Source organism: Protopterus annectens, chromosome 5.part1, assembly GCF_019279795.1.
Source record: "Protopterus annectens isolate FY-2018-M chromosome 5.part1, PAN1.0, whole genome shotgun sequence".
Lineage (NCBI taxonomy): Eukaryota > Metazoa > Chordata > Ceratodontiformes > Protopteridae > Protopterus > Protopterus annectens.
The window spans coordinates 628,469,345-628,497,206 of record NC_056736.1 but is presented as its reverse complement, the minus strand read 5'-3'; the positions used below and the strand labels follow the sequence as shown (position 1 = coordinate 628,497,206).

Genomic DNA, 27,862 nt, shown 5'->3' with positions numbered 1-27,862 from the left:
GAAAGAATCATTATGGAACTCATAAACGGAGACATAGGGGACCTACAGATGCTTGACCCCACCCAGTTCGGCATTGTAAAGGGCAGATCCTGCCTTTTAAACCTGGTTGACTTTTTTGAAACAGCACTAGGGCCATTGATGAGGGCAAAGCAGTCCATACAGCATACCTGGACTTGGCTAAGGCCTTCGACACAATACCCCACTCAGGCATCATAGATAAGCTAAACAGCTTAAAAGTAAACCCTTATGTCACTAGATGGGTTGCAAACTGGCTAAAGGACAGAACCCATAAAGTTAAAATTGCTGGAGCAATGTCAGACTCAAAGCCAGTCACAAGTGGTGTCCCACAGGGATCTATCCTGGGACCCCTCTTGTTCGGCATTTATTTCTCAGATGTTAAAGCAAACATGGGAGGGCTGTGGCTGACAAAGTTTGCAGATGACTGCAAACTAGGCGCCATAGTCAATACACCAGCAGATACACACATCCTACACAAAGGCCTCACTGAAACGGACAACTGGTGCCGTAGTCATGACCTTAAACTAAATGCCAAAAAATGTATAGTCATCCCTTTTGGAAAAAACAAAGTGCCCACAAATTATCACATAGACAGCAATCCACTGAGTACGGAAAAAGTAATCAGAGACCTAGGGACCCAAGTAGACAGCGACCTCTCATTTGACACCCATGTTGCCAAAGTGGTTAGAAAAACATTCTACCTTGCACACCTCATCATGAAGGGTTTCACATCCAGATCCAAGGATGTCATTGTACCCCTATATTCCTCCCTCATCAGACCTATGATTGAGTACAATGCCCCATTTGGTATGTACCTCACCCGGCACTTGCAACAGCTGGAGAGACCACAAAAGTACCTCACCAAAAGGATCAAGGGTCTCCAACATATGTCTTATTCTGCCAGACTAAAGAAAGTTCAGCTCTATTCAGTAGCATACTGCCTGCTCAGAGGTGATATCTGCCTGACGTACAAGGCCATGTCCAATCAGGATCTGATGGACATGCTCCACCTCAAAAAATCCAAATCCATCAGGACCACAAGAGCTAAAGACTTAAACCTTGGCACAAGTATAAATAGGACATGCTGGAGGGATAGATTCATAACCCAGAGGCTTCCCATGCTTTGGAACAGGATCCCAGTTCATATTAGGCAGAGCCCCTCACTGACTCTCTTCAAGAGAAATCTTGATGAGTGGATGGGAGATCGTAAGTTTACCCCAGGGGTCACATCTGTGTCACTGCTAGACAGGGGCACAGTAAACTAATTCTATTATATAAGGGGACCTTCACTGTGTCACTACTAGACAGAGACACAGTATTCTAGATTTATTCTGTACATTTTTGTACCACTTCATGGGGTGGCAAAAGCCACATCACTATGGCTAGGCTTACAAATGCCCCAGGGCAGATAGCCTAGTACTATACTATGAAACTATGAAACTATGAAACCACTCCCACTGATAAGCTAGAAAGCTTCCCTCCAACACAGAAAGGCTTGGGGGGGCTCAGAAGCTTACCAACAGTCCTGAATACAGCAAATCTGTGCCTGGACTAGACTAGTAACAGGAAAGGCAGGAAACAAGCGCAAACACATGTTTTTAAATCAGAAGGCTGAAAGAGATGGAAAAGCTTCCCAAACGGCCAATAAACTATCATTTCTGGGCCAGAAACCACTCCTCCTGTGGTAGATAGGTTACCTAGTGCTTACCACTCCCACTAATAAGCTAGAAGGCATCTCTCCAACACAGAAGGGCTTGGGGGGCTCAGGAGCTTACCAACAGTCCTGGATACAGAAAATCTGTACCTGGACTACACTAGTTATAGGAAAGGTGGGGACCAAAGTCAAAACGGGCTTTTAACCAGAAAGTAGAAAGAGATGGAAAAACTGCCCAAATGGTCAATGAACTACAATTTCAGGGCCAAAACCTACGCTTCCCATGGTAGATAGGCTACCTAGTGCTTACCATTCCCACTGATAAGCTAGAAGGCTTCCCTCCAACACAGAAAGGCTTGGGGGGCTCAGAAGCTTACCATTGGTCTCCTTTATGGGGAGACTGGGTATGCTCTTCATAGGTTCATAGGTAGGTACTAGGCTATCGGCCCTAGGGCCTGTACAAGCCCAGCCAAAAAGGTACCTTGGCTTTTGCCACCCAAGAAAATTATTTTCCTGTGCCACTGTCGAACAGAGCCACAGAAGTGATCCCCGGGGTGAATTTCCTATTTCCCATCTAATCATCAAGATTTTTTCTTGAAGAGTGCTAATGAGGAGCTTTGTTTGATATAGACAGGTAGTTTATTCCAGAGTATGGGAAGTCTCTGGGACAGGAATCTATCCCTCTGGCATGTTCTGTTTATTGTGGTGACAAGGTTTAGGTCCCTAGAGCTTGTACCTCGGAGGGATTGGGATTTCTTTAAGTGGAGCATGTCCAATAGCTCTGGGTTTGACATAGCTTTGTATCTTAGGCAGAGATCACCTCTGAGTAGGTGATATGCGATGGAGTAAAGCTGGAGTTTTTTGAGACGGTCTGCGTAGGGCATCTGTTTGAGGATGGTAATCCTCTTTGTGAGGTACTTCTGTGGCCTTTCCAGTTGTTGTAGATGTCTTGTGAGGTACATACCAAAAGGAGCATTGTACTCTATAATGGGTCTAATGAGTGATGAGTAGAGGGGAACAATGACTTCTTTTCTCTGGATGAGAAATCTTTTGTGATGAGGTGTGCCACGTAGAAGGATTTCCTGACTACTGTGGCGATGTGATTATCAAAGGAGAGACTACTGTCCATCTGTGTCCCAAGGTCTCTTATCACACTTTCGGTGTTAAGTATACTACCACCTATGTTGTATTTCATGGGTACAGAGTTTTTACCAAAGGGGATGACAATGCACTTTTTGGCATTGAGCTTGAGGCCATGGCTTTGACACCAGGCATCTGTCTCGGTGAGGCCCTTTTGTAGGATGCCCACATCATTAGGAGTTTTGATTATGGCTCCTAGTTTGCAGTCATCTGTGAACTTTGTTAGCCAAAGACCTTCTTTGTTAGCCTGTACTTCAGAGAAGTAGATACCAAACAGGAGAGGACCCAGGACTGAACCCTGTGGGCACTCCACTTGTCACTGGTCTGAATTCGGATTTGGAGTCTGCTACTTTTACAGTGTGGGTTCTGTCAGTGAGCCACTTGGCAACCCATCTTGTGACATAGGACTTAAGACCTTTAGGACAGTTATCTTCATATTGAAGTCAGAAAAGGTCATTATTGGTTACTTCACTTCTAGATAAGAAGTGGTGACTTCTAAATCCTGACTTTCCTATTTTGATTGTCCTCTAACCCAATGGTATTCACTAAGTGCATAGTAATAGTAACCATAACCACCTGCTTAAGAGAATTGTCTGTCAGCATCTAGCCATCTGTTTGTAACTGATTCTGATTAACAATTTTAAGATCTTGTCTGGTCAAAGTTTTCAGTGTCACAAATCAGCTGTTAGCTGCCCCATAAATAACTAGAATTCAAGCACAATTCACCTGCGTTTGATCCCCTACTTTTACTTTTGAAATTTGCACCTTAAGAGACAGACAGGGCCTTAGCCCTTTATCCATAACAAAGGATCCATAACATGTTATGTTTGACTCGGCAGCTCAGGTATTTCATTTGAGCTACAGCTGCACAGGCTTTAAGATTCCTAAGTTACATGTTGGCCCTTATATCTATGATCATGAACAAAGATCTAAACATTAAAATATTGCAGTGTGCCTTGAGACTGATGTTTCAACTTGAGGATGACCCACTAACCAAGGTAAAACATCCTATTAAATGTGTCTTATAGAGGTCCTGTTTATCAAGTGGATCCATTAGCCACAATCACTGATGATGCTTCCATCCTTAGGCCAGGGGGGGGGGCTTTTACAGGTTTTATCTTCCTTAGCCATTTTTTACCCCCCTTGGAAACACAACTCCAGTAATATTTGTCGAGTTCAGAGTAGGCCTTCTCATTCTGATGCACTTTGTGGTTACTCAAGGAAATATTTTCATTCATATTTCACATTATTTCGGTGCGTAGGAAATTCTTGTGTGTTTTGTCACAAGGCACTAAGTATGTGACACTGAGATATTAATCACAATCATGTTTTAATGGCATTTTATCTTTTGAGTACACCAACATTAACTGGCAGACTTCCCTAGAGCAGTTTGTCTCCTGAATGCACAAAATGGACTGGTAGATCTGAGCAGGCAAACCTTCTCTCTGTATTAAATTATATATTTGACTTCTCTAAAATTAGTCTTCCAAAGGGGTTTAAGGGAAGTGACATAAAGCAAGTTCGCCAAAACACAATGTAGCCATACTGATTCACCAAATTGGCATAATGCATAATACATGTGTATTTCATCTTCTGTTACTTAATCTATCTCTTTTCTTGATAACATGCCATTTCACCTGTAAAAACTTCCTTTGTAACTGTCAATGTTCTACTTATACAATCTTTATTTTATGTATTTTTTTTCATGTGTAGAGTCTTGAAATTATGTATTTTTTTGTATTTTTTGCGGCTTTTCTCCTTGGGTCTCCACTGAAAATGGACCTTTGGCTCAGTTGAACTAAACTGGTTAACAAATAACATATAGCAAATAAATAATGTTGAATCAGTCACAGTGATGAAATGATGTCATTTAAATTTATTTTACAGGAGGCAAGCTCCCCACAGCTGCAGTTTGGAAACTGTCTGCTAACAACTTTGGGGCTGCTCCACCTCACAAAATACGGAAAATAAATACTCTGTTTTCTAAGGCTGTATGAAATTGTAGTTGTAGAATTCAAGAAGCTGAGGTGTAGTGGTGGAAGATGGCTTTCCAGCCTGCAAAAATAAGTTTAGATGTCACCATTTATTTAACTGTATCCATTTTATCTATGCCAGTTTAGTGAATTAGTTTGATAAAATATGTTTCAACAAATTCATCTTCAGGGAGATGACATTATTCTTCCTAAAGGTGATTCTGTTTATCTCCCCTCTGGTAAAGACTGCATAAAAATTTTCTATCTGATCACATACAGGAAATAAATGATCTCTGAAGTGTTTGCCCATAAGTGGTAAAAGGCTTTACTGGATGTGTCTGATACTTATGGTCCCAAGCCATAAATTTAGGTCAAAGATGAAGTCACCAGGGGGTGCTGTGATGATTTGGCTACATCACTGAGACTGCACCAGGTCAGTGATGTAGCCAAATCATCACAGCACCTCCTAGTGGCTTCATCTCTGGCCTAAATTTTTCAGTCAGTCCTACAGTCCAGTTCCTCAAAATTCACAATTTGTTCATCTACAGAAATAATTCATGAATATCCAGCAGTAGATAGGCTTTAAGATGAATGGGTCCTGGCTGTTATACAGCTCACGCCAGCCAAAAAACTCTCGAAATAAGACTCTACCCATAATGCCCATCTCTCCATTACCTCAGATCTTGTTTGTCTGCTTGATAACAAGACACGTCAGCCAATACTCTCCAGCTAAGTGCTTTAATTTGTTCTGTTTTTCTTTCTGCCTCCTCTATTTTATAGACCACTTTATTTCCACTTTCTATTGTATTATTTTGTGTGGTATGTTTGTGTCTAAATCATCGCTACCCTTTTTACCTTACGGTATTTTTATTACCATCGTTGGTAATTTTTCTTTCCTCCCTCCCCTTTTACCTCTCAGTAATCTCTTTGATTCCATCAGTGGTATTCTCTTTTCTTATTACCTTTATAGGTATTTCTCCCTACAATTGTTGGTAGGTTTTTCTTCTTTCCTGTTCTTTCAAGAGTTGTGTGTGTGTGTGTGTGTGTGTGTGTGTGTGTGTGTGTGTGTGTGTGTGTGTGTGTGTGTGTGTGTGTGTGTGTGTGTGTGTGTGTGTTTGATTTCTTTAAAATGGTGGAGAAGCAAAAAGGCACTTCTGGGTTTAAGCAGTGCCAAGATTGTGGAAGAAAGATGCCCAATTCTGACGGGCATCTTTCCTGTGTATATAGCTTGGGTGCACCCCATCTAGAAACTGATTGTAAACTCTGCCAAGCTTTTAGTTCCAGAACCTTGGCAGAGAGCCGAAATAAGCTGATTTTACAGTGGATATTAAAATCCTCCTTTGAAGAAACCCTCTCTAAGCTAGAGTCTTCGAAACTCGAACAAAGAAAGAGAAGTATACATTTCAGGCTTTTATTGTGAAGTGTTTTATTTAATTGATTAATTAAATAAATGTGTATGATGCAGTATATAAGTAGATTAGGTTGATCAAGTCTGATATACTCTGTTAAAGACAAGTGTGGCCGAGGCGCTAGAGAAGATTCATGTGTATTTGACTCTAATTTTTATTAAATTCCTTTTTGTACTACTTTGGTATTGGCCTTCTATTGGTGGTATTGTTTTAGTTTCCAGTTTTTGGTTGTGGTTCATCAAAAAAAAAGAAGTCATTCGGTGCAGAGCTCACCATTGGCACCAGAATCCAAAAGGCATAAGTCTCTGGTTCCTCAACCTCTTCAGAACCGAAGAGTTAGATCCCAAAACTTGTGAAACAGACTTTGGCACCAATTGTCATGACCCCCTGGGTACCAATGGTTTCTGCACCAATCTTGACAACCTCGGCAATGACAGTCTTATTGGCAGTGATCTTGATAGTATCGGCACCAACAGTTTTGTCAGCACCAGCCTCTATGACCTCCCACTTGGTTCCGACTTCCCCATCTGCTACGCAGCATATGGTGCTGAAGCTCAAAGCATTCATACCTCCCAGAACAAGATACTGCCCTTCCATAGACCCCTTTTTGGGTCAACTCCCCAGTCCATTTGTGGATAGGCCTGACTCCCTCAGTCAGTCCAATCAACCAGAAGTCTTTCCGAGATATACGTGTTGAGATTAGTGGAGCAGGTTTTGGTGGCCAGGGGTATTCCCACACCAGTTCAGAGCTCCCTCCCTTTTGGAGTTGAGGTCTGTTCTCCCAGGACTCCTACTTATATTCCTCCTCTGACCTCCCTTTTAGATTCGGAGCCCAGCACTTTGATTGCCCCAGTTCCAGCTGCTATGGTGCTGACAGAAGCTCCTTCTTCAGTACCTGGATCGGCTCTGATGTCTTCGGCTGTCTCAGAACTGATAGACTCACAGGACCATAGTTTGGCTCTCATTTCGGAGGGCTTCGGTTCTGTACCAATTATTTGTCTGGGGCTGTCCTTGGCTATCAGAACCCTGGCAGTTTTGAATTCTTCTCTGGCTCTGGTTTTGTAGGGAGGTCCACCGGAGCAGGGTGTGACCTCAGCTCCAAGGTTCTTTATCGGTTCTGGGCTCCCATCCCTCTTTAGGTGGGCCTGCCTTCCAGATCATGGAGAGAGTTTTAGCCTCAGTGGGCTCTTAGCTGGCCCCTTCTAATTTGGAGTGTCACATATTTGTACTTTCTGGACTGCAGCTGTCACCATCTCTCATGTTGGGACAGCGGACAATGAAACGGCAAGATAATCCTGTTCAGGGCCTCTCTTCTTCAGTGTCTTCCTTAGAGATCCCCACTGAGAAACCATCCCATAATATGATTTGCAAGAGGAAGCATCTAGATTCTCCAGAAGAATCTGTCACTGATAGACACAGACTACAATGAAGGGTAGGGTTCCCCCAATCACCCCTTGAAGATGTCTTATTTGGAGACATCCTAGAAATCTTAATACAGAGAGGTGATTGGAAGTCCACAAACCCATCCTCAGAGGAATCTGTGTTCTTGCAGGCTTTTGGTGCTCACCCATCTACTTCCTGGGTGACCCCACCCACTGACGATCATATCAAGCTTAACGCACACCGGCGTAGAAGGCTACTGGTTCCATAGAGCTGATTCCTTGGAGACCAGACAAAATCTTATCAGCTCCAGAAGACCAACCACATTGGGAAAAGGGTTTAGCAGTAGATGCCATAGTGGTGGCAGTGGCCACCAAAAGGAACTTGCCAAGGAGAGTTCCACTGTCCACCCTCCTAACCGATAGTCTCGGATGATGGACATGTTTTGGAAATGGGTCTTTGCATCATTGACCTTCCCTCTTAGGTCCTTGAATTTCATGGCACACTGTACTGGACTCCAAAGTTATCTGTTAAAGGAGCTATCAGATACCCTCACCAGAGCTGTGTCTGACGAGGTGCAGGATAAAGTTGCCTCTCAGCTTGCCACCCTGGAGTCTATATTGAACTTGTCCATGTGGCTTATCACTTATGCCACTGAAGGAATGACTAGGGCAGTGGGTTCAGGGGTTGCTATAAGGCGTCATGCCTGGATGCACTTGTGTGACTTCATGGAACCTTTCAAGTCTTCCTTCTTCAATGCTCCTATTGACTGATCTTCCTTGTTTGGCCCCAAAGTCAGAGACACACTAGCCAGGTGTGAACAAGATGTAAAAACCCTTTCTGCCATGGGCATTTCTTTCTCTACTCCTCAGCAATCCTACTCTAGGAATCAGAGGCATGGAAAAATGTGGTTCAAAAACTCCCAAGGGCCTTTTCAAGACACACATGGTGAATACTCCCCTCGGGGCAGAGGGGAGAGTTCAAGTGGAAGATGCCCTCCCCGTGGCAGAGGAGGTGCACAAAATCAGGTCTCCAGAGATTCCTTCTCCAGGTAGCCCTTCCAGTGCTCCTGAATGGAAACCCAATTGCTTACCTCTGAAAGTAGTCAGGGGAAGATTTTCACTGCATGACTCAGCCTGGCTATTGATAACTTCGGATGCTTGGGTGCAGAGAATTATCACCAGAGGTTACCAAATTTCCTTTACTCTCTTTCCTAAGATCCCAAAAAGAGTCCCTGATGTTTCACCCAGTCAGAGGGACCAAAAAGCTGTAGAGATTCAGAAGCTGCTAGAAATAAAAGTGTTATCCAAGAAGTCCCAGTAGACCAAAGAGGATCCGGATTTTACTCAGGATTCCTTTTAGTGCCAAAAAAGACAGGGGACTGGAGACCAATTTTAGATCTCAGCCTTCTGAATAATTTCATTCAGCAAATAAAATTCCAGATGGTCATGGTTCAGTCCATCCTTCCCTTTCTAGAGGAGAATGATTGAATGTGCTCTATAGATCTTCAGGAAGCGTATTTCCACATAAAGATGGACAAATGCTCCAGAAGGTTCCTCCACCTCCGGCTGGGAGCCAGTCATTTCCAATTCAGAGTGCTCCCCTTTGGTCTCACCACAGCCCCCAGGGTGTTCACCAAATGCATGGCAGCAATAACAGCTCACAAGGCTACATGGATTCTGAGTGCTTCCATTCCTGGGTGACTGGCTCCTCACCGTCCCAACCAGATGTCTATTGCTTCAAACCACAGACTTCATAGCGGACCTTTTACAGTCTTTGGGAATTATGATCAACAGAGAGAAATCACAGTTGACTCCAACACAAGATCTAGAATTTCTAGGAGCATGCCTCAATACGATTTCTTGTGTAGCATCTCTACCTCTACACAGACTACAAAAATTAAGGTCGCAAGTACAATTAATCATTTCTGAAAACAAGGTTCCTGCTTTTCTCATTCTGCAAGCTCTGAGTTCTATGGCAGCCACCATAACTTTAGTGCCTCTCACAAGGTATCCCATGTGGCTGCTTCAATGGTTCTTAGTGACACAATGGTCGATACACAGCCAATGTCTTATCCAAAACTGATAACAAATCGCTGCAAGAAAGATCTATCCTAGTGAATGAAGTCAGAGGAAAATCTATGGGTCTGCACCTTCGCTCCTTCTCCACTCACTGCCGTAGTGACCATGGATGCTTCCCAGATCGGGTGGGGGGGCATTATCTGGGAAGAACAGTTCAAGGCTCTTAGTCCGCGCAAAAGGCCAATTTGCACATTAATGTTCTAGAATTGAGGGTGGTGCTTCTGGAGTTGCAAACCTTTCAGTGTGTCCTTCCTTCAGGGACTATTGCAATCTAATCAGACAACATGTCAGTAGTCTGGTACATTAACAAGCAAGGTGGAACCAGATCTTACACCCTGTGTCGGAAGCTCTCAAGATATGGCAATGGCCTATCACTTCCATCCACTTTCTAATAGCAATGCATATCCCGGGAAGCTCCAATGTTATACCAGACAAACTGAGCAGATGCATCCTCTTGCCTCACGAGTGGTGTCTAAATCCCAAGGTGGCGATAAAAATATTTTCATTGCTGGGACCAGCCTTGCTGTGATCTTTTTGTCTAATTCCCCAGCAGGGGGAGTCCCTGAGAGACACACTCCTCCATGATTGGCTGGTGGGACTACTTTATGCCTTTCCTCCATTCCTTCTCATTCCCCTATTCTTGAAGAAAGCCCTGAGATTGAGAAGCAAAGTGATCCTCATTGCACCCTATTGGACCCGTCAAATCTTGTTCCCCTTACTTTGGCCTCACGTGATTCGCTGTTCTTGGATTCTGGACCCAGATACAGACCTGCTGTCTCACCCACAGGGATTGGTGCATCCCAAACTTCACAATCTCAAGATGACAGCTTGGTATCTCCAATTCCATTACTTGCCAGGCAAAGCAAATTACCTTCCCCGGTACAAAAAAAAATCCTTCTGGCATCTCATAAACTTTCCACCAGAAAACTCTATCTTAGCAAATGGAAGAGATTCTCAATCTGGGCCTGTATGAATAATTTAGATCCCTTTTCAGCACTGGTTGACAAGATGTTGGAATTTCTGGCTTCGCTTTTTGGACTGGGAGCTTCTGCTTCCACTATCAAAGTCCAATTAGCAGCCATTTCCAATTTCCGCAGTGGGTTTGATGATCATCCCTTGATTTCCCATTGATTGTGTAAAACCTTTCTTAAAGGCGCTTTACTTCTAAAGCCCCCATTCAAGGATCCTACAGCTCCATGGGATTTGACCTTAGTATTACAATCCTTAGTCCTTCAGCCCTTTGGGCCAGCAACTACTTGTGATCTGAAGTTCCTATTATAGAAAACTTTTTTCTGGTGGCCATTACTTCTGCCAGGAGAGTTTCTGAATTACAGGCCTTATATGTGAAACACCGTCATATGATTTTTCATAAGGATAGGGTGTCGTTAAGAACCAATCCTTCTTTTCTACCTAAAGTGCTTTCAGAATCTAATATTAACCAAACTATGGATTTGCCAGTCTTCTTTCCAAATGTTTCAAATAAAGGTGAATACTGCTTGCATTTGTTAGGTGTTCACTGACAGTTACATTTCTATCTGGACAGAACCAAATCATCTAGAAAATCAGATCAATTATTTGTGTCCTTTTCAGGTTCAACTTTGGGTAAACCAGTCTCGAAAGTTACCTTATCAAAATGGCTTAGGGATTGTGTTACCTTCATTTACAATCACAATAATCTTAAGCTGCCTGTGCCTGTTAAAATGCATTTCACCAGATCTGTATCCACCTCAGCTGTTTTCCACTCCAAGGCTTCCATGGAACAAATATGTGCAGCCACAACATGGGCCACTCCCCGTACCTTTATCACTCATTACAAATCGGATATGACCTCCATGGGGAAGAGCATCCTTTGGCTCTATGGTGCACAGGAATATTCTTCCTTAGGGGCACCCAGGAACTAAAGTAGCTGAGGACTCTGTCCCATTCGTTAAGAATGAATGAAGATTGACAACATCGTATAAAGAAGTTATGTCCTTACCATAACGTTTAAACTGTGTTGTTGATTTTCATTCGTTCTTGGCATCAACCCTCCTGCCCCCTCCTAAGAACTTCTGGAAGTTCGGACTTTTGTTTTGGCAGGATTTTAGAATTCATCTTAAAACAGGGCTTCTGTTATCCTTCTATACTTGGCTGCAATCTTGATCTGAGGTAATGGAGATAGGGGTATTATGGGTAGAGTCTTAGCTTGAGAATTTTTTGGCTGGCGCAAGCTGTACAATGGCTGAGCTGGTTCCGAGGGATTGGATCCAATTCCCATTTGTCAGCAATGAATGAAGATCGACAATGCACAAGGAAGGTTATGGTAAGGGCATAACTTCTTTTTTTATTTTTGTTTACTGAGATGTGGCTGCGTGTTAAGATAAATGACAGTGGTGTAAATTTAGAGAGTCTTATGCTGTTTCATACAGACATGAACCAGTTATTGTGTGGAAAGGCCAGAGGAGGAGGAATCTGCATCTATATCAACAAAAGATGGTGCAGTAACTGTGAAGTCTTACTATTACACTGCTGTGATAACTTGGATTTTCTGTCCTTCAGATGTAGGCCATTTTACTTGCCAGGGAGCTGAATGGGGTCAGTGTAACAGTGGTGTATATACCACCCAGTGCTAGTACCACCAAGGCTCTAAAAAACTATACAATCATATTGGTGAGCTGCAGTGCAAAAATCTTGACTTTGTACACATGGTAGCAGGGGACTTTAATAAGTCAGATCTGAAAGAAGTACTCCCACACTACCATTAGTATGTGGACATTCCACTAGGGGGTGATAATATCCTGGACAAGGAGTATACAAACTTAAAGAAAGCCTACAAGGCAGTGCAACTTCCACAAATGAGAAACTTTGACCATTACGCCATCTTGCTATCACCAACCTGCAAACTGGCACTGATTAGAGAGAAACCTACTAAGAAACAAATCAGGGTCTGGCCAAAGGGAGTCATGGAGGCCCTCCAAGACTGCTTTGAAAGAACAAACTGGGATATGTTCAAGGAGGCAGCCAGAGTTAATCAGCATCTGAACATAGATGAATATACTGAGGTTGTGATTTTATCCATTTCAAACTGCATTGATGAAGTAACTAGCACCAAGAACATCACTATCAGAGCTAACTAGAAGCCATGGCTCACCCCCAAGGTGTATGGGCTTCTGCAGGTGAGAAATTCAGCTTACAGGGCTAAGGACAAAGCAGCCCTAAGGGAAGCAAGAGACAATCTGAGGAGAGGTATAAACGAGGCAAAGAGGGAGTACAGCAGAAGGGTGCAGAGCCACTTTGACAACATGAGGGATTCAAGGAGATTATGCCACGCATACAGGAGATTACTGACTACAAAATCAGGTCAGCACAGTCTGAGGATAGTATTGAATACCTAGACAGTTCGAATGCCTTCTTTGGAAGATTTGAGGAGAGAGAGAACAGGTTTGCACTAAAGCTACCCACTGATGAGAAAGATGCTGTGCTCAAACTCAGTACAGAAGAGGTGAGAAGATAGCTATGGAATGTGAACTCCAGGAAGGCTGCTGGCCCAGACAACATACTGGGCAAGGTGTTAAAAAGGATGTGCTGATCAAATGTGCATAGTACTCACAGAGATATTTAACACCTCTCTTGCCATGGCGAAAGTACTCTCATGCTACAAGGAAAAAACATCATTCCATTGCCTAAAAAAACCTCCCCCTACAGCCTTAATGACTACAGACCAGTTGCTCTGACATCCACTGCTATGAAATGTTTTGAGCGGCTGATCAAAAGGCATTTGTTATTGACCCTCCCTCCCAATTTTGACCCTTTGCAGTTTGCTTACAGAGTCAACAGATCCACAGCTGGTGCCATTTCATTAGTGCTACACAGCTCTCTTGAACATATTGAAGGCAATGACAACTATGTGAAGATGCTGTTCATAGATTTCAGTTCAGCATTTAATACAGTGGTACCAGTGCAGGTGACAGGAAAACTGGCATATATAGGAGTCAGTAAACATCTCTGTAATTGGATCCTGGACTTCTAGATTGAGACGCCACAGAGAGTGAGTTTGGTAAGAACACATCAAAGTGTATCAAGATTAACAATGGAGTTCCACAGAGATGTGTTCTTAGTCCACTATTATTCACCATCTTGACCTGCAACTACTATGCAAAGCACAAGTCCAACCATATCATCAAGTTTGCTGATGATACCACAGTTGTGGGGCTCATCACAAAGAAGGATGAAAGAGCATACAGAGAGGAGGTGGCATCTCTGATCAGCTGGTGTGAGGGGAGCAACCTTGACCTGAATGTAAGCAAGATGAAAGAGATTATCATTGACTTCAGGAAAAAGAAAACAAACAACGCAGCACTCATGATCAATGGTGAGAGTGTAGAGAGGGTTAAGTGTACGAAATTCCTTGGCATATATACATCAGAGGATCTCTCGTGGTCAAGTAACAGCAGCCAGTTGGTTAAGAAAGCTCACCAATGCCTCCATTTTTTGAGAAGGGAGAAGAAAGCTAAGTTCCTGCCTCATATCCTCTCAACCTTCTACAGAGGTGCTATTCAGAGTATCCTCACTAGCAACTTCACAGTGTGGTTTGGTTGTTGTACAGCTAAAGAAAAGAAAGCACTACAGTGAATGGTGAGGGTTGCAGAGATAGTAACGGGTACCAGTATTCAATCGTTACAACTTTACTTGGCAAGAAGCATCAGAAGGGCCACCAAAATAATACAAGACACCACGCATCCACCGCACGGACTGTTTCAGTATCTGGCATTTGGTAGAAGATATTGCAGCATCTGCTGCAAAACTACCGGTTTCAACAACAGTATCTACCCGACAGTGATCAGACCTTTGAACTCTGGCATAAGACCCAGAGAAATGGGAATTAACTAAGTCAGTTCATTCTTTTTTTTACAAACATCTATAGTCTGTTGTATAACTTATACCTCACAAATTCTAAGTAAGTGCAATATTTATTTATATTATTCCTATCAAGTGCAATATTAGACAACTTGCAAGGTGCAGTATTTAATGTGTCTTTTATTTAAATGAGGCAGTTATTATAACTTAGGGGAGGGTATGCTTATTCTTTAAGTATTGAAATTCTTTTTTTTTTTTCTGCTCTTTTGTGAGGGTACTGGGTGTAGGATTGTATATGTTAGTTGTGTCATTCTTTTACTTGTATGTGTTGTTTTACTTTCTGTATGTAATCTGAAGAAGGAGCAGATACATGGAATTTTGTTTAGGGTACTCATGTGTAGTCCTAAATGACAATAAAGTTTACTTTGAATCTTGAATCTTTGAATGTTTGAAAAATTCACTGGTAGCTGAGTTTCCGAGATTGCTCAAGAACAGTTTAGGAGAGTATGATGAGTTACTCGGCAGTAACAGTGGATTTTTGTACTCTTATCTATGGAATCCTGTCCTTCTCTTCCCTCTAAGATGTCTTTAAATGATGCACTGGTGTTTCAGGCACCTTCTTTTCCCATTATTCCCTTGTAAAAATAGAAGTAGAAAACTCCTACAATAACATAGCCAGGTTTGCCACAGGTAACCCTTTCAGAACCCACCACTGTGTTAATCTAAAGCATCTGGGATGGCTTGAATTACAACAGCAGTTTAAATTCAACCAACTGGCCATTGCCCATAAAATACTTTACCAAACTGCTAATACACCCATTCTAGCTACCATCATTAACCCCTATTATAACCTGAAAACCCTTCGATCTTCACAAAAAACGTCTTGTAAATATAAATAAATCCTACAATAGGGCTGGAGACTCTCTCTTCTCCAACACTGTTGGAAAATCCTGGAACCTGCTTCCCAATGAACTTTCCTCACTTCCCTCTTTAACACTGTTTAAAAAGAAACTGAAACTGTTCCTCAGAACATATTGGATGCGCCCCTGTACTAAACCTGACCAACCAACTAGCTCTTGCTACTTGATTCAACCTTCCCTCCTCATCTCTGTAATCATTTCCTTCTGTTAACAGCAACTGATCTAATTCTGCTTCATAGCTTTACCTGCTACTGGATTCTTAACAAAGTGCCTTGTTTCACTAACATATTGACTAATTCAGCTGCTACCTCCTTCTCTTTCCTTTTATCTACTTTCCTTATCTACATTTACATAGTACAACTGAGCCACCATTCTTTCTGTATGAGGAATTGCTACTGTATTTGTATTTTGCACAAATTCTAGTGTTATATTTTGGACTATTATACTTCACAAATGTTTGACCTCTTTGACTTTTACTGCTATTTGACTGCATTTGCATTGTATATATGATTTTTTTTATGTTAATATGATATTATTTGATTGCTTGGAGCCTATCTTCCTGGGCCTCTACTGAAAATGGACATATATCCAGCTAGACCAGCCCGGTCAACAAATGTAAAATAAAATAAAAATAAATAAATAATAAAAACCTTGCTTTGCTAACAGAGAAATTACATCAACACACATCACCTCACTCCAGGTGCAGGAAAACATTACTCCCCCAATGCAATACATCAAGTAAGCAGAGAAAGGGGAAAGGACAGAGTGCACATATGTTTCTTTTTAAACCAGTGATAAACTTATGGATCAAGTGCAAACTCTGGACACAAAGTCCCTTTCCAAAGGTTGTAACTGATAGTCCAGTTCATTTGAGCTCTGGTGCCAACAGCAGTGGGACAGTTCTCACTAGATGGTGGGAATGTCTGATGAGCTGCTACCTGAAGGATTTAGGAGTTATGAGAACTGCACTTTGGTTATAATGTAAATGATGGCTCTTGTGTGGGAAGATGAGTGGAGGGCTGGTGGGAACAATGCTTAGTGCCTCTAGAACTCTCTTAATCATTGTCCTAGTTCACCTAATCTGTTACATACAAAGATGCCACCAGATGAAAGCCCATGGTCTTTAAGTCTGTTTGCCTGTCTGTATGTTACAAGAAGCATCCCAGGGAGCAGCATCATCCCATATTATTTTTCCTTCCATTGTTTCTTCTGTCCCAGGCAACTCTGAACCACTACAAAATATAACATTCAGTTTTGGGCTATCATCTATTTTCTGTTTTTCCCCTTTGCTATTCTTTTTCATTTTCTTGCCATCTTCTCCAAACAGTTTGTCCAAACCATGTCTCGTTTCCCTTTTTCCCTAATGCATGCATGCTAATCTTTCAGAGTTTCTGAGCATGCTTCTATCCCTCTATACCCTTCACCATTTTTACCTCTGTATTGCATTCATTCTTCAAGCCTAATTCCCCACATTTGCCTACCAGATGTCAGCAAACAGCAAAATGATGTACATTTAAAAAAGTTAAAATGTAGTTGCAGCAGTGCTGGGTACTAACTTAGAATGTCAATCATACAGATCCCCAGTCAGTTGCCAGAATAAAATCTATTGCTATGCCCTAAAAATAATAATGCTTCTTTAAATAATTAAATTAAACAGCATTGCAGCTACTGTGAAATCCATTTAATCAGATTTACAAGTCTTTTGACAAAATTACTTACAACAAATAGCATTACAATAAATAACAGTTTATAACTGTATCATGATTGAATGTGAGCCCACACCACCAAAATGGCAACTTAGAATAAGGACAGAATTATTTTAAGGGCATATGGAGACATTAATCTGTTTTTGTAATTAAACACAAACCAAATGCCTACTGTGGTGGCAGGACAGGTAGCTTTCATCCTTCTAAGTTGGGAACTGCTGATTGAGAGCCCAGTGTCCAAGTGTATTAGTTCTGGTTTAGGCACTTGGGCTTCAGGCCAGTTATTTTACATTAAGAAGGTTCGTGGACTGCACTCTTGTGGGAGAAGAGGCTGGACTCTGCCCTTCTGAGCTGGGAATTTTCTGGTTAAAGGTTTATAGTGCCTGAATATTTGAACTGTATCTTACTGAAATTGGTTCACCTTGTTTGCTCTAGCATAGACTAGATCCAGGCCTACTGAATCTAGCTTTGTTTATATACTTGTTGTTTGTTTGCTTGTTATTTCCTGGAAGCTAATTCACCTAATACGCAACTTCTCAGCTTCTGTGGATCACTAGTGATATCTGCATTGCTTACTGTACTTATTTCCTTGTTTCACTTGAAAGAAAGTTACTGTTTGTCGTTTTGCATTTAGTTACTTGTATCACATTGCACTCAAGTTACCTGGCACTTGCTCACTAAAGCAATTATATAAGTCAGCACTAAAAATTAAAAGCACTACACCCTCACTCCCCACTGGCCCTTGTTTTCAATTAAGGATTTCCCAATATTATTCTAGCATGTCCAAAGGTCAGTTGTCAATCTCCTCTCCGGTCCAGCTGGTGAATCTGGGAATCTTGAGGCAATGTTATAACTGCCTCATGTACACAGACAACCCTCTCCTCCTCCCACATAACACAAATACTTGCGAGAGATGCAGCTATTTAGCTAAACTGGAGGCTGAGCTCTCTCAACTCAGGACTGGCAAGACCAGACAGGAGGAGAAGGCAACTACACACACCACAAAACCAGCCTCACATAATGCTACCACTCCACTGAATCAAACACATAAACACACAAAGACATACTCGGAGGCTCTGAGTAAAATTTACCTAAACAGCAGAGGCCTCCAAAGCAGACACCCAAACAACTGCTACCTCAAGACACCCCACAAGCAACACATAAACCACAAAAGCAGTGTGCAAAGCAGTCACAGCCCTTAAGGCCAAATACAACACCAAACATACTTGTCATAGGTGACTCCATAGTCAGACACACTGACGTCCCACTCACCAGGCTGAACAAGGAGAGGGTCACAGTAAGCTGCCTATCGGGCTAGAATCCGCCACATAACACAAGCACTCGGGTCACTCCACAGCAAGTACAAATATGACACAGTCATTGTCCATGCTGGTGTGAGCGACCTGAGACGCACCTCCCTGGACTGCATGAAAAGAGACATAGAGGAGCTCTCTGATTATGTAGCCCAGGCAGGTATGACCCTAACCCTGAGCAGTATCCTTCCTTCACCAAGAATGATGCCACAATATAGAGACAAGATGATCAGCTTTAACAATTGGCTTAATGTCTGGTGTCATTCAAAGGGGATCCAGTGTCTGTCTGCCTGGGATGACATGCTTGACAAGCCACGCTGCTTCAAGGGACGGCTTGCACCTGTCACCCTGGGATTCCGGATATTGGCTAAGGCTCTTGCCACCCCATAGTGCCTTTTTAGGCAAGGCTCAAATTCTAAACCTACCACCCTAGAAAACAAAATGGGAAGAAATTGAGGGTAATGCTGCTCAATGCCAGAAGTCTAAATCTCAAAATGCACACACTCAAGGCCCTTCTCAGTATGGAGAACATCGATGTCTGTGCTGTAACTGAAACCTGGTTCAAGGCTCCTGAGAGCACCCCGGCACTATTAGGTTTTACCTCATATCATGCGTTCCGGCCCCAAAACCCGGACCACTCCACAAAAGGAGGGGCTGTATCCATATTCATAAAGGATACTCACACCTCCAGGTTGGTGGCAATGCATGAAGCTTCGGAAACCATCCAGGTGCAACTAACAATAGGCAAAACTGCTCTACAAATTGTAGCATGCTACAGGCCACCCTCTCAAACTCAGGAACCCCACACAGCCTTCCTTAAGACACTGGAGGGTATAAATGTATCTCCAAACACCATCATATTGGGTGACTTCAACTACCCGAATATAGACTGGGAACATTACTCAAGCCCTAACTTTCTAGCCCAACGGTTCCTGGAGTTCATAAATTCAAATGCCATGGAACAGCTAGTCACTGTTCCCACGAGAGGAGAAAATATACTAGATCTCATTGTCACAAACATGGGGACAAAATGCTCCACACCGAAGTATATCCCTCATTGGTGAGATCTGATCATAAACTAATCTCACTGGAAATCCACATCCCGCCCCCACCCCAAACGAAAAAGACCATAGTGAAGAACTTCTCTAAAGCAAACTTCACACTACTCAAGACTGGTGTGGTATCCTTCAAGGCCCCTGAGTCAGAGGAAACCACAACCCAAGCTCGGAAGCCCTTACAAATGCCTTCTATGAACACCTCCAGGACTGCATGGATCAGGCAATCCCAAATAAAACCAAGACTCTTTCCACAAAGGGCAAACGTCCAGTCTGGTGGACCCCAGCCATTAACAAACTTTACAATAAGAGGAGAAAGCTATTACATGATAGAACAAAATCCATAAAAGGGAAGTCACCCCTGATCATTATTAGTAAAAAAATACGAGCACTCATAAAATCAACTAAGGCCAATTTTGAGAGAAAAATTGCCATGGATTCAAAGGACAATCATAAGGCCTTTTTCAGCTATGTTAGGAACCTGGGTGGAAACTCACAGATATGCTCAGAATTAGTCCAAAATGATACAAAAATCACTGAACCCACAGACATTGCCAACATACTGGCAGACAGGTTCAGTGCAAACTTCACGCCCCCCTCTCCCCCTAAAGGAGAGATAACTATCCCAGCCAAGTGTAGCCTCCCGGACATCTCAAATGCGCAGGTGAAAGCTGCTCTCTCTAAAGCTAAAAACACAGCATCAATGGGACCGCATGGTGTCCCCGGCTGTGTGCTACACGAGCTAAATGAGGAATTAAACCCGCACATAAGGCAGCTGTTTAATCTCAGCCTTACCACAGGATACGTGCCCAAGGAGTGGCGTACGGCAACTGTGGTCCCACTCCACAAAGGTGGCGCCTCTACGGACCCTGGTAATTACCGCCCCATAAGCTTAACAAGTCTAGTCTGCAAAGCTATGGAGAGGATCATAATGGAGCTCATAAACAAAGATATAGGGGACTTGCAGACATTGGACCCGACCCAGTTTGGCTTTGTCAAGGGAAGATCATGCCTTTTGAACTTGGTCGACTTCTTGAAATAGTCACCAAGGCCATTGATGAGGAAAGGCAGTCCATACAGCCTACCTTGACCTTGCAAAGGCTTTCGACACAATACCCCACTCGGGTATTGTAGAAAAACTTACCAGCTTAAATGTAAACCCATATGTCACAAGATGGGTTGCAAACTGGCTTAAGGACAGAACCCACAGGGTTAGAGTTGCTGGCGCTGTGTCAGACTCCAAGCCGGTCACAAGTGGTGTCCCACAGGGCTCGGTCCTTGGCCCCTATTGTTTGGCATCTACTTCTCAGAAGTACAGGCCAACATGGGAGGACTTTGGCTGACAAAGTTTGCAGATGACTGCAAACTGGGCCATAGTGGAAAGTGCATCGGACACTGATATCCTTCAGAAGGGACTCACGGAAACAGATAGCTGGTGCCAGAGCCATGGCCTGAAGTTAAACGCCAAAAATGTATAGTCATACCCTTCGGGAAAAACAAGGTAACCCCAAGCTACCATATAGGTGGCAATCCACTAAGCACAGAAGAGGTTATCAGGGACCTGGGGACCCAGGTTGACAGTGGCCTTTCTTTGACACTCACATTGCTAAAGTGGTTAGAAAGACCTTCTACATTGCCCACCTGATCATGAAGGGATTCACATCCAGATCTAGTGAGGTCATTGTTCCCTGTACTCTTCACTTATCAGACCAATGATCGAGTACAATGCCCCATTCGGGATGTATCTCACCCGACATCTGCAGCAATTGGAGAGACCCCAAAAGTTCCTCACCAAAAGGATAAAGGGACTCCAAAATCTGTCATATGCTGCCAGATTGAAGAAACTCCAGCTCTATTCAGTCGCATACCGTCTGCTCAGAGGTGACATGTGCCTGACATACAAGGCCATGTCCAACCCGAATTAATGGACATGCTCCACCTCAAAAATCCAAATCCACCAAAACCACTAGAGCAAGCGACTTAAACCTTAGCACGGATATAAATAGGACGTGCTGGAGGGATAGATTTATCACTCAGAGACTCCCTATGCTGTGGAATAAAATCCCGGTCCATGTGAGGCAGAGCACCTCGCTGACTCTGTTCAAGAGAAATCTAGACCTGTGGATGGGAGATCGTAGGTTTACCCCGGGAATCATCTCTGGGTCACTGCTGGACAGAGGCACAACAAACTAATGGGCACAGTATTTTTTCATATAAGGGGTGGCGTAAGCCACAATAATTTGGGCTAGGCTTATAAATGCCTTAGGGCAGATAGCCTAGTATAGACCTATGAACCTATGAACCTATTTGCATAACTTTTATGCAAATGAGTTACAATTGTTCCCCTTAAAAATCCATAGTGCAGAGATGTTTCAAATTTAAAAGGTTTTAAGCCAGTATTCTTTGAGGTATGTGTATTTCTGTTATGCATGCTTGGGTAAAATTTAGACATAACATGTTTCTGTGATCTAAAGTATTGCACTCAACCTGAAGTATGAGTCATTTTGTTCCAGCTACCTTGCCCACTGCTTGATAGAAGTGTCTATTAAAACATTGTAATAAAAATTTTGAACAGATCAAATATTTTCTGACAAATTACCTAATTAATTCTTACAGGAGTTGTTAACAAAAGGCTACGAACTAGCTCCACATTTTTCACATTCACACCTTTTCAAATTCCGTTTTCATTTTCTGAAACATTTGGCTAAGTGAATGCCTTTTCTTTATAGCCAGACTAAAAGCAAAACAGCAACTACTGAGATGGATACACATGGACAGTTTAGGGATATCCTGTGGTATTTAATGGCATTTCAAACAGTCTTTCATGTAATGAATGAATGCCTGACAGACTGATAAGTGGAGTTAATCTTGACCATGCAGCTAGTGACATGGGCTTGGCAAATGATCTAGAAACTGGTGTGTGAGGGTGGGGAGGGTGTACTGCTTAGAAGACATTGAACTGAATGGCCAGAGGCCAGCTATTTTAGTAAAAGTTTAAGGGAAGTACAGCTGGCAGACCATTTTAAGCAAAGATAGTGTCAAAAAAAGCAAGGGGAAGTAGACACACAGAAGCATGCTGACACCTGCCATTCCAAAAGGGTTATAGGCAGATATACACTGCACTATCTCTGCTGTTGTTGACGCCCAGTCCTGACACTTCATCTGAGTCATTAGGAATCTTGTAGAACTTACTACCTGTTAATGTAAGTGGATCTTGGACACTGGGAGCAGAGGTGTTTGGGCGGAGAAACTAGGGAAAGCCAGAGTATTATGTTAGATGCCAGGTGTGGTTGTGGGGAAAATACGCAGCACAAACAACAAAATAAATGAGCTAAAACTCCTGAGCTGTAGTTTTATGCGGCTTCCATGACCATTAACTGCTTAAAGAAACTGAGAGTTCCAGTGTTTAGCTCCTGGCATTTCTTTAGAAAAAGTGGGCTGTCAGCTTCACAGGTAGGTCGTGTTCGGATTTTCAAGTCCTTCAAGAATCAGTTTACTTGACTACACAAACAAGCAATACAGTTTCATCAGAAGACCATAAAAAATTATCTTAACAATCATCAGGGAGAACTTCTTTTTATTGGAAACTATTTTCATGGAAGTATCTGCAGAGAGCTTCTGTAACTCCTTATAAGATTGACATTAAGTATGAAAAACAAAACATCAAATATTGGAGATGTAATTCTCTGCTGAAAGCAGATTAGCTGTTTATGGTATTTGAACTAAATGTTTTGCAACCCTTTTGGAAAGATGTTAATAACTTTATGAAAGCATAGTGTTCTGATAGATTTATTCCTACTATATCTTTGATACTGTTTAATGCTCCAGTTCCAGGAAACTTATCTTGTGGGCTTTGTCAAGCCACAAAGACCAATATTTTGAGCAGCTCAGAATATACGTCTCCTTTTTCTTGTATTTCCTTTTTACATCTCAGTCTTGTTCATGTCACCAATGTCTCCAAGTGTAACTGTAGATAGTTTTACACAGGCTTTACATAGGTAAGAATGCAAGATCTTTGCACATCAGATTTTAAAACATCTTAAAACTATACATAGATGATATGAACTATGCCTTATGAAGACATGCAAGCATTGTGGGTTGTCAAAAAAAAAAGCAAGAGGAAGTGAATCCAATCATGTGGTGCACATTAAATTTCATATTCTACTATTTGATTAAAAAGTCCATTTGATGGCATTTGTAGTGATACTCTGTTGCATTTTGAATTTAAATGATAGTGCTAACTACATACTGCTAACACTAAGTGATTACGTTCCATGTTTTGTTTTCTCAAACTTGCCATGAGGCAGAAAGGTGAAGCCAACATTAATTAGACACATTTTTATAATGAATTTATTTCGCAAGTTATTGTTTAACAGTTTGTTTGCTTAAAAGGTGCGTGCAATGAGATTGTCATTTTTTTCTCTGACAATAAACATGCTTGTCTGAAACCTTGTTTATTTTTCATTTTAGTCATCAAGTTAATATTTTTTACTTTTTCCCCCACTGGGGAATTTCAACTGTGTTGTTTTGGTATATTATGGATTTTTGATGCAATTCTGCATTATAGTAACAATTCACAGTGTAACTCTGTATTGTAATTAACAGTATGCTACTCTAGCTGCGTGCTTGCAGACTGAACTGATATGGTCTGAAAAAACAGAAAGATTATCCATTACTGGACTTCTTGTAATTAATTTATGACCTCACCACAGTTGAGCCTATTCTGTTAATATATTTATGCTTACATTTCCAAAATAAATTACATTCGCTTTGTTTATTTTGATAGAAATGCAGTTGAGGTTCATAGGTGTGTACTAGGCTAATGACCCTGGAGCCTTTACAAGCCTAGCCCATAGGATTACCCTGGCATCGTGCCACCCGACCTTAGTTCCCAGTGTCTCTGTCAAGCAGAGCCACTGGAGTGATCCCTGGGAAATATTCACCCCTGTCAAGTAATGAACCGAGGACCCTCTGTAGTACAGCATAGTGCATTAGCCCGCTTGTCACCATCTCACTTGCTTAAATACTTTTTAGAAAGCTTCAAGTCAGTTTGATCACAATTACCTCTTAAAGAGAACAGCATCACAAGAAAGGCTGGTTTTGCCAAATACCATTGGCTTCATCAGTTAATTAAAAGATTAAGTCTCTGTCTCTCTTTTAAAGGCAGATGCCAGTAGTTAAAATTCACCCTTTTAATATATTTATTGTTACATACATTAATAAGCCACTGGGCACAGACATTTGGCAAATGAATAAATATATTTATTTTTACTTTGTTTAGGTGTTTTCTTTTTTCCTGATTTTACAAATGTAACTGGTTTTAATTATATTTTATTGGACCAGATATGTCATAGGATCATAGGAGATTACTAGGCTAATGACCCTAGGGCCCTTACAAGCCTAGCCAAGAGTTTATCTCCAAAAAAGAAACCTCAGTCAGTACCTGTCACTCCTGTCAATGAGGGACAGAGGTGAAATTCCTGGGACAAATTTGTGGTTTCCTATCCACTCATCAAGGTTGCTCTTGAAGAGGGTCAGCGAGGTACTCTGTTTGACATGCATGGGAAGTCTATTCCAGAGACGAGGCAATCTCTGGGAGACAAACCTGTAACCTGGCTCTCCAGCAGGTTTTGTTGATGTTGCATATTAGATTTAGGCCTATCAAGCAGATAATGTGTAAGGAGTTAGACTTATGTATATGGAGCATCTCTAGTAGGGCAGGGTCAGATATTGCCTTGTAGGCGAGACATAGATCACCTCTGAGCAACCTCTATGACACCGAGTAGAGTGATAGTGATTTGAGCCTGTCCACATAGGGCAGGTGTTGGAGGCCATGGATTCTCTTTGTGAGCTATTTCTGGGGCCTTTCCAGTTGGTGCAGGTGTTTGGAGAGGTACATACCAAATGGGATGCTATACTCAATTATAGGTCTAATGAGGGAGGAGTACAGTGAGGTAATAACCTCCTTTTTTCTGGATGCAATCCCTTTACATTTGAGATGAACCAAGTAAAAGGCTTTTCTGACCACTGCTGCCACATGATGGTCGAAGGTGAGATTGTTGTCAACCTGAGTACCAGGTCTCTCACCACAGGTTGTGTGCTTATGGGGTTGCCGTTGATGTGGTAATCAGTAGGGGCCATGTTTTTGCTGAATGGTATGGTAATACATTTTTTTGCATTTAACTTAAGGCCATGACTTTGGCACCAGTTATCTGTAGATGTAAGACCCTCTTTCAGTATGTTAACATCATTTGGGGAGTCAGTGACAGCACCTAACTTACAGTCATCTGCAAACTTGGTCAGCCACAGACCCTTTGTCTTTGTCTGGACCTCTTAGAAGTAGATGCCAAACAGTAGGGGTCCCAGGACAGATCCCTGGGGAACACCACTAGTGACAGGTCTGCTGTTGGAGGTGGTAGCACCTATTTTGACCTTGTGGGTCTTATCTGTAAGCCAGTTAGCCATACATCTGACAAGATGGGGATTAACACCAAGTTGTGTTAGCTTTTTTAATGATGCTCGAGTGGGGGATTGTGTCAAAAGCATTGGCCAGGTCAAGGTAAGCTGTATGTACTGACTTTCCATCATCCAGGGCCTTGGTGACGGTCTCAAAGAAGTCAACTAGATTCAGTAGGCAAGATCTGCCTCTGACGAATCCAAATTGGGTGGGGTCAAGTGCTTGGGGATTGCCTATGTCCTTGTTCATGAGATCCATAATAATATGCTCCATGACTTTACAGATCAGACTTGTCAAGCTAATGGGGTGATAGTTTCCTGGGTCAGTAGTGGCAACACCTTTGTGCAAGGGGATGAAATGACAGTTCTCCATTCTGCTGGAATGAAGCCCATAATTAAGCTGTGGTTGAACAGGGTGCTCAATGGTGAAGCTAGTTCTTGCTGGTGATGGTGTAGAATACAGACTGGGATACTATCAGGTCCCATGGAAGCTGTGTTCTTTGCCTTAGATAGGGCCTTTAACACTTGATCTATGGAGATTTGTGGTTTGGGACAAGTATCAGGGATGTTGACTGGGCCTTTGGAGGGGTGATAGGGGGGTAAAGTTTGTGGGCGATAAGGGGCTGAAGTTTGTGCTGAACCTATCAGCTAGCACATTGGCTAAGTCAGTAAGATCAGTGTAAGTGGTACTATTATGTATTAATTTGGAACAAACTTTGCCATGGAGGTTCCTAACGTAACTGAAGAAGGACTTGTGGTTTCCCTTTGTTTCAGAGGCTAGTTTCAACTCATAATTGGCTTTGGATGTTTTCACTTGTGATCTAATTTGCTTGTTGAGGCAGAAGAGGAGGGAGTCTTTCCTATTTGGAATTTGTTCCTTTTTACCCTTGGACCACAGTTTCTTTCTTTTGCTATAAAGCCTGTTGATAGAGGATGTCCACCAGACAGGTTTGTGTTTCCTTGAGGAGCAGGTTTTAGTTCTGTTGTGTATGGCTGAGTCCATGCAGTTGTACAGGTGCTTGTATACTGCACTGGTGTGCTGTTCAGCATCATTGTCTGCATCTTCTAAGGGGAGCAGTTGTGTGAAGCTATTGATACCCTCCCTTAGGTGGTTGTAGTCAGCTTTTGAGAAGTTTTTTAGCATGGTTGTGGAAGGGGAGGAGTTGGGTGGGATAGAAACTTTGAAAGAGACAGACTGATGATCTGATATTACCAGGGTAGAACATACTGTACTATGAGAGTGGTGCAGTGGTCATCCATGTTGGTGAGACCCAAGTCCAGTATGTTATCTCCCCTTGTAGGAGATGAGACCAGCTGGTCTAGTCCGCTAGAGCTGATGAAGTCAAGGAACCGTTGGGTGAGTACATTAGTGCAGGAATAGTTCACCCATTCTATGGTGGGGTAATTGAAGTCACCAAGGATCAGGGTGTTAGGGGGCACCTTGATAGTGTCAAGTAGGTCTAAGTAGGGCATATTAATGTTTTGGGGTTTTCTGTGTGATTTGTATTATAATGTGAATAATCGTATTAACTATACTTTTGGTTTATTGTATAACAACGTTTCTTTTGATTTTTTATCAATGAGCTTATTAGCAATAGTGTTGAAAGATAATTTCTGACATTAATATTGTTTTCCAGAATCCCTGACAAAATGCAGATGTTTTAGAAATTAAATCAGTAGACATTTCTATGTGTAACGCATCATGTTTTTGACTGCTTCTTGTAATTTAGTGCAAAAATGTTTGTGAGCAGCTTGTGGCATAGGGTATGACTGAAGTGAGTCAAACAACAGTTTGTCTAACCAGTTAGCACATGCAAATAAATAAATAAATTAAATGTTTCTGTCATTTCACAACCAAATGTCTCAATCGGAGAATGTAAATGTACGGAAGCAGTGCATATACCACTGTTTTGCAAGCTGT

At 42.2% G+C, this 27,862-nt stretch overlaps 1 protein-coding gene across 1 annotated transcript in view; it reads left to right on the top strand.

The window, feature by feature from the left end:
• Positions 1-27,862, top strand: part of LOC122803571 (arachidonate 5-lipoxygenase activating protein) — a 268,434-nt gene that overhangs the window by 61,839 nt on the left and 178,733 nt on the right. The gene's annotated exons all lie outside the window — the stretch shown is intronic.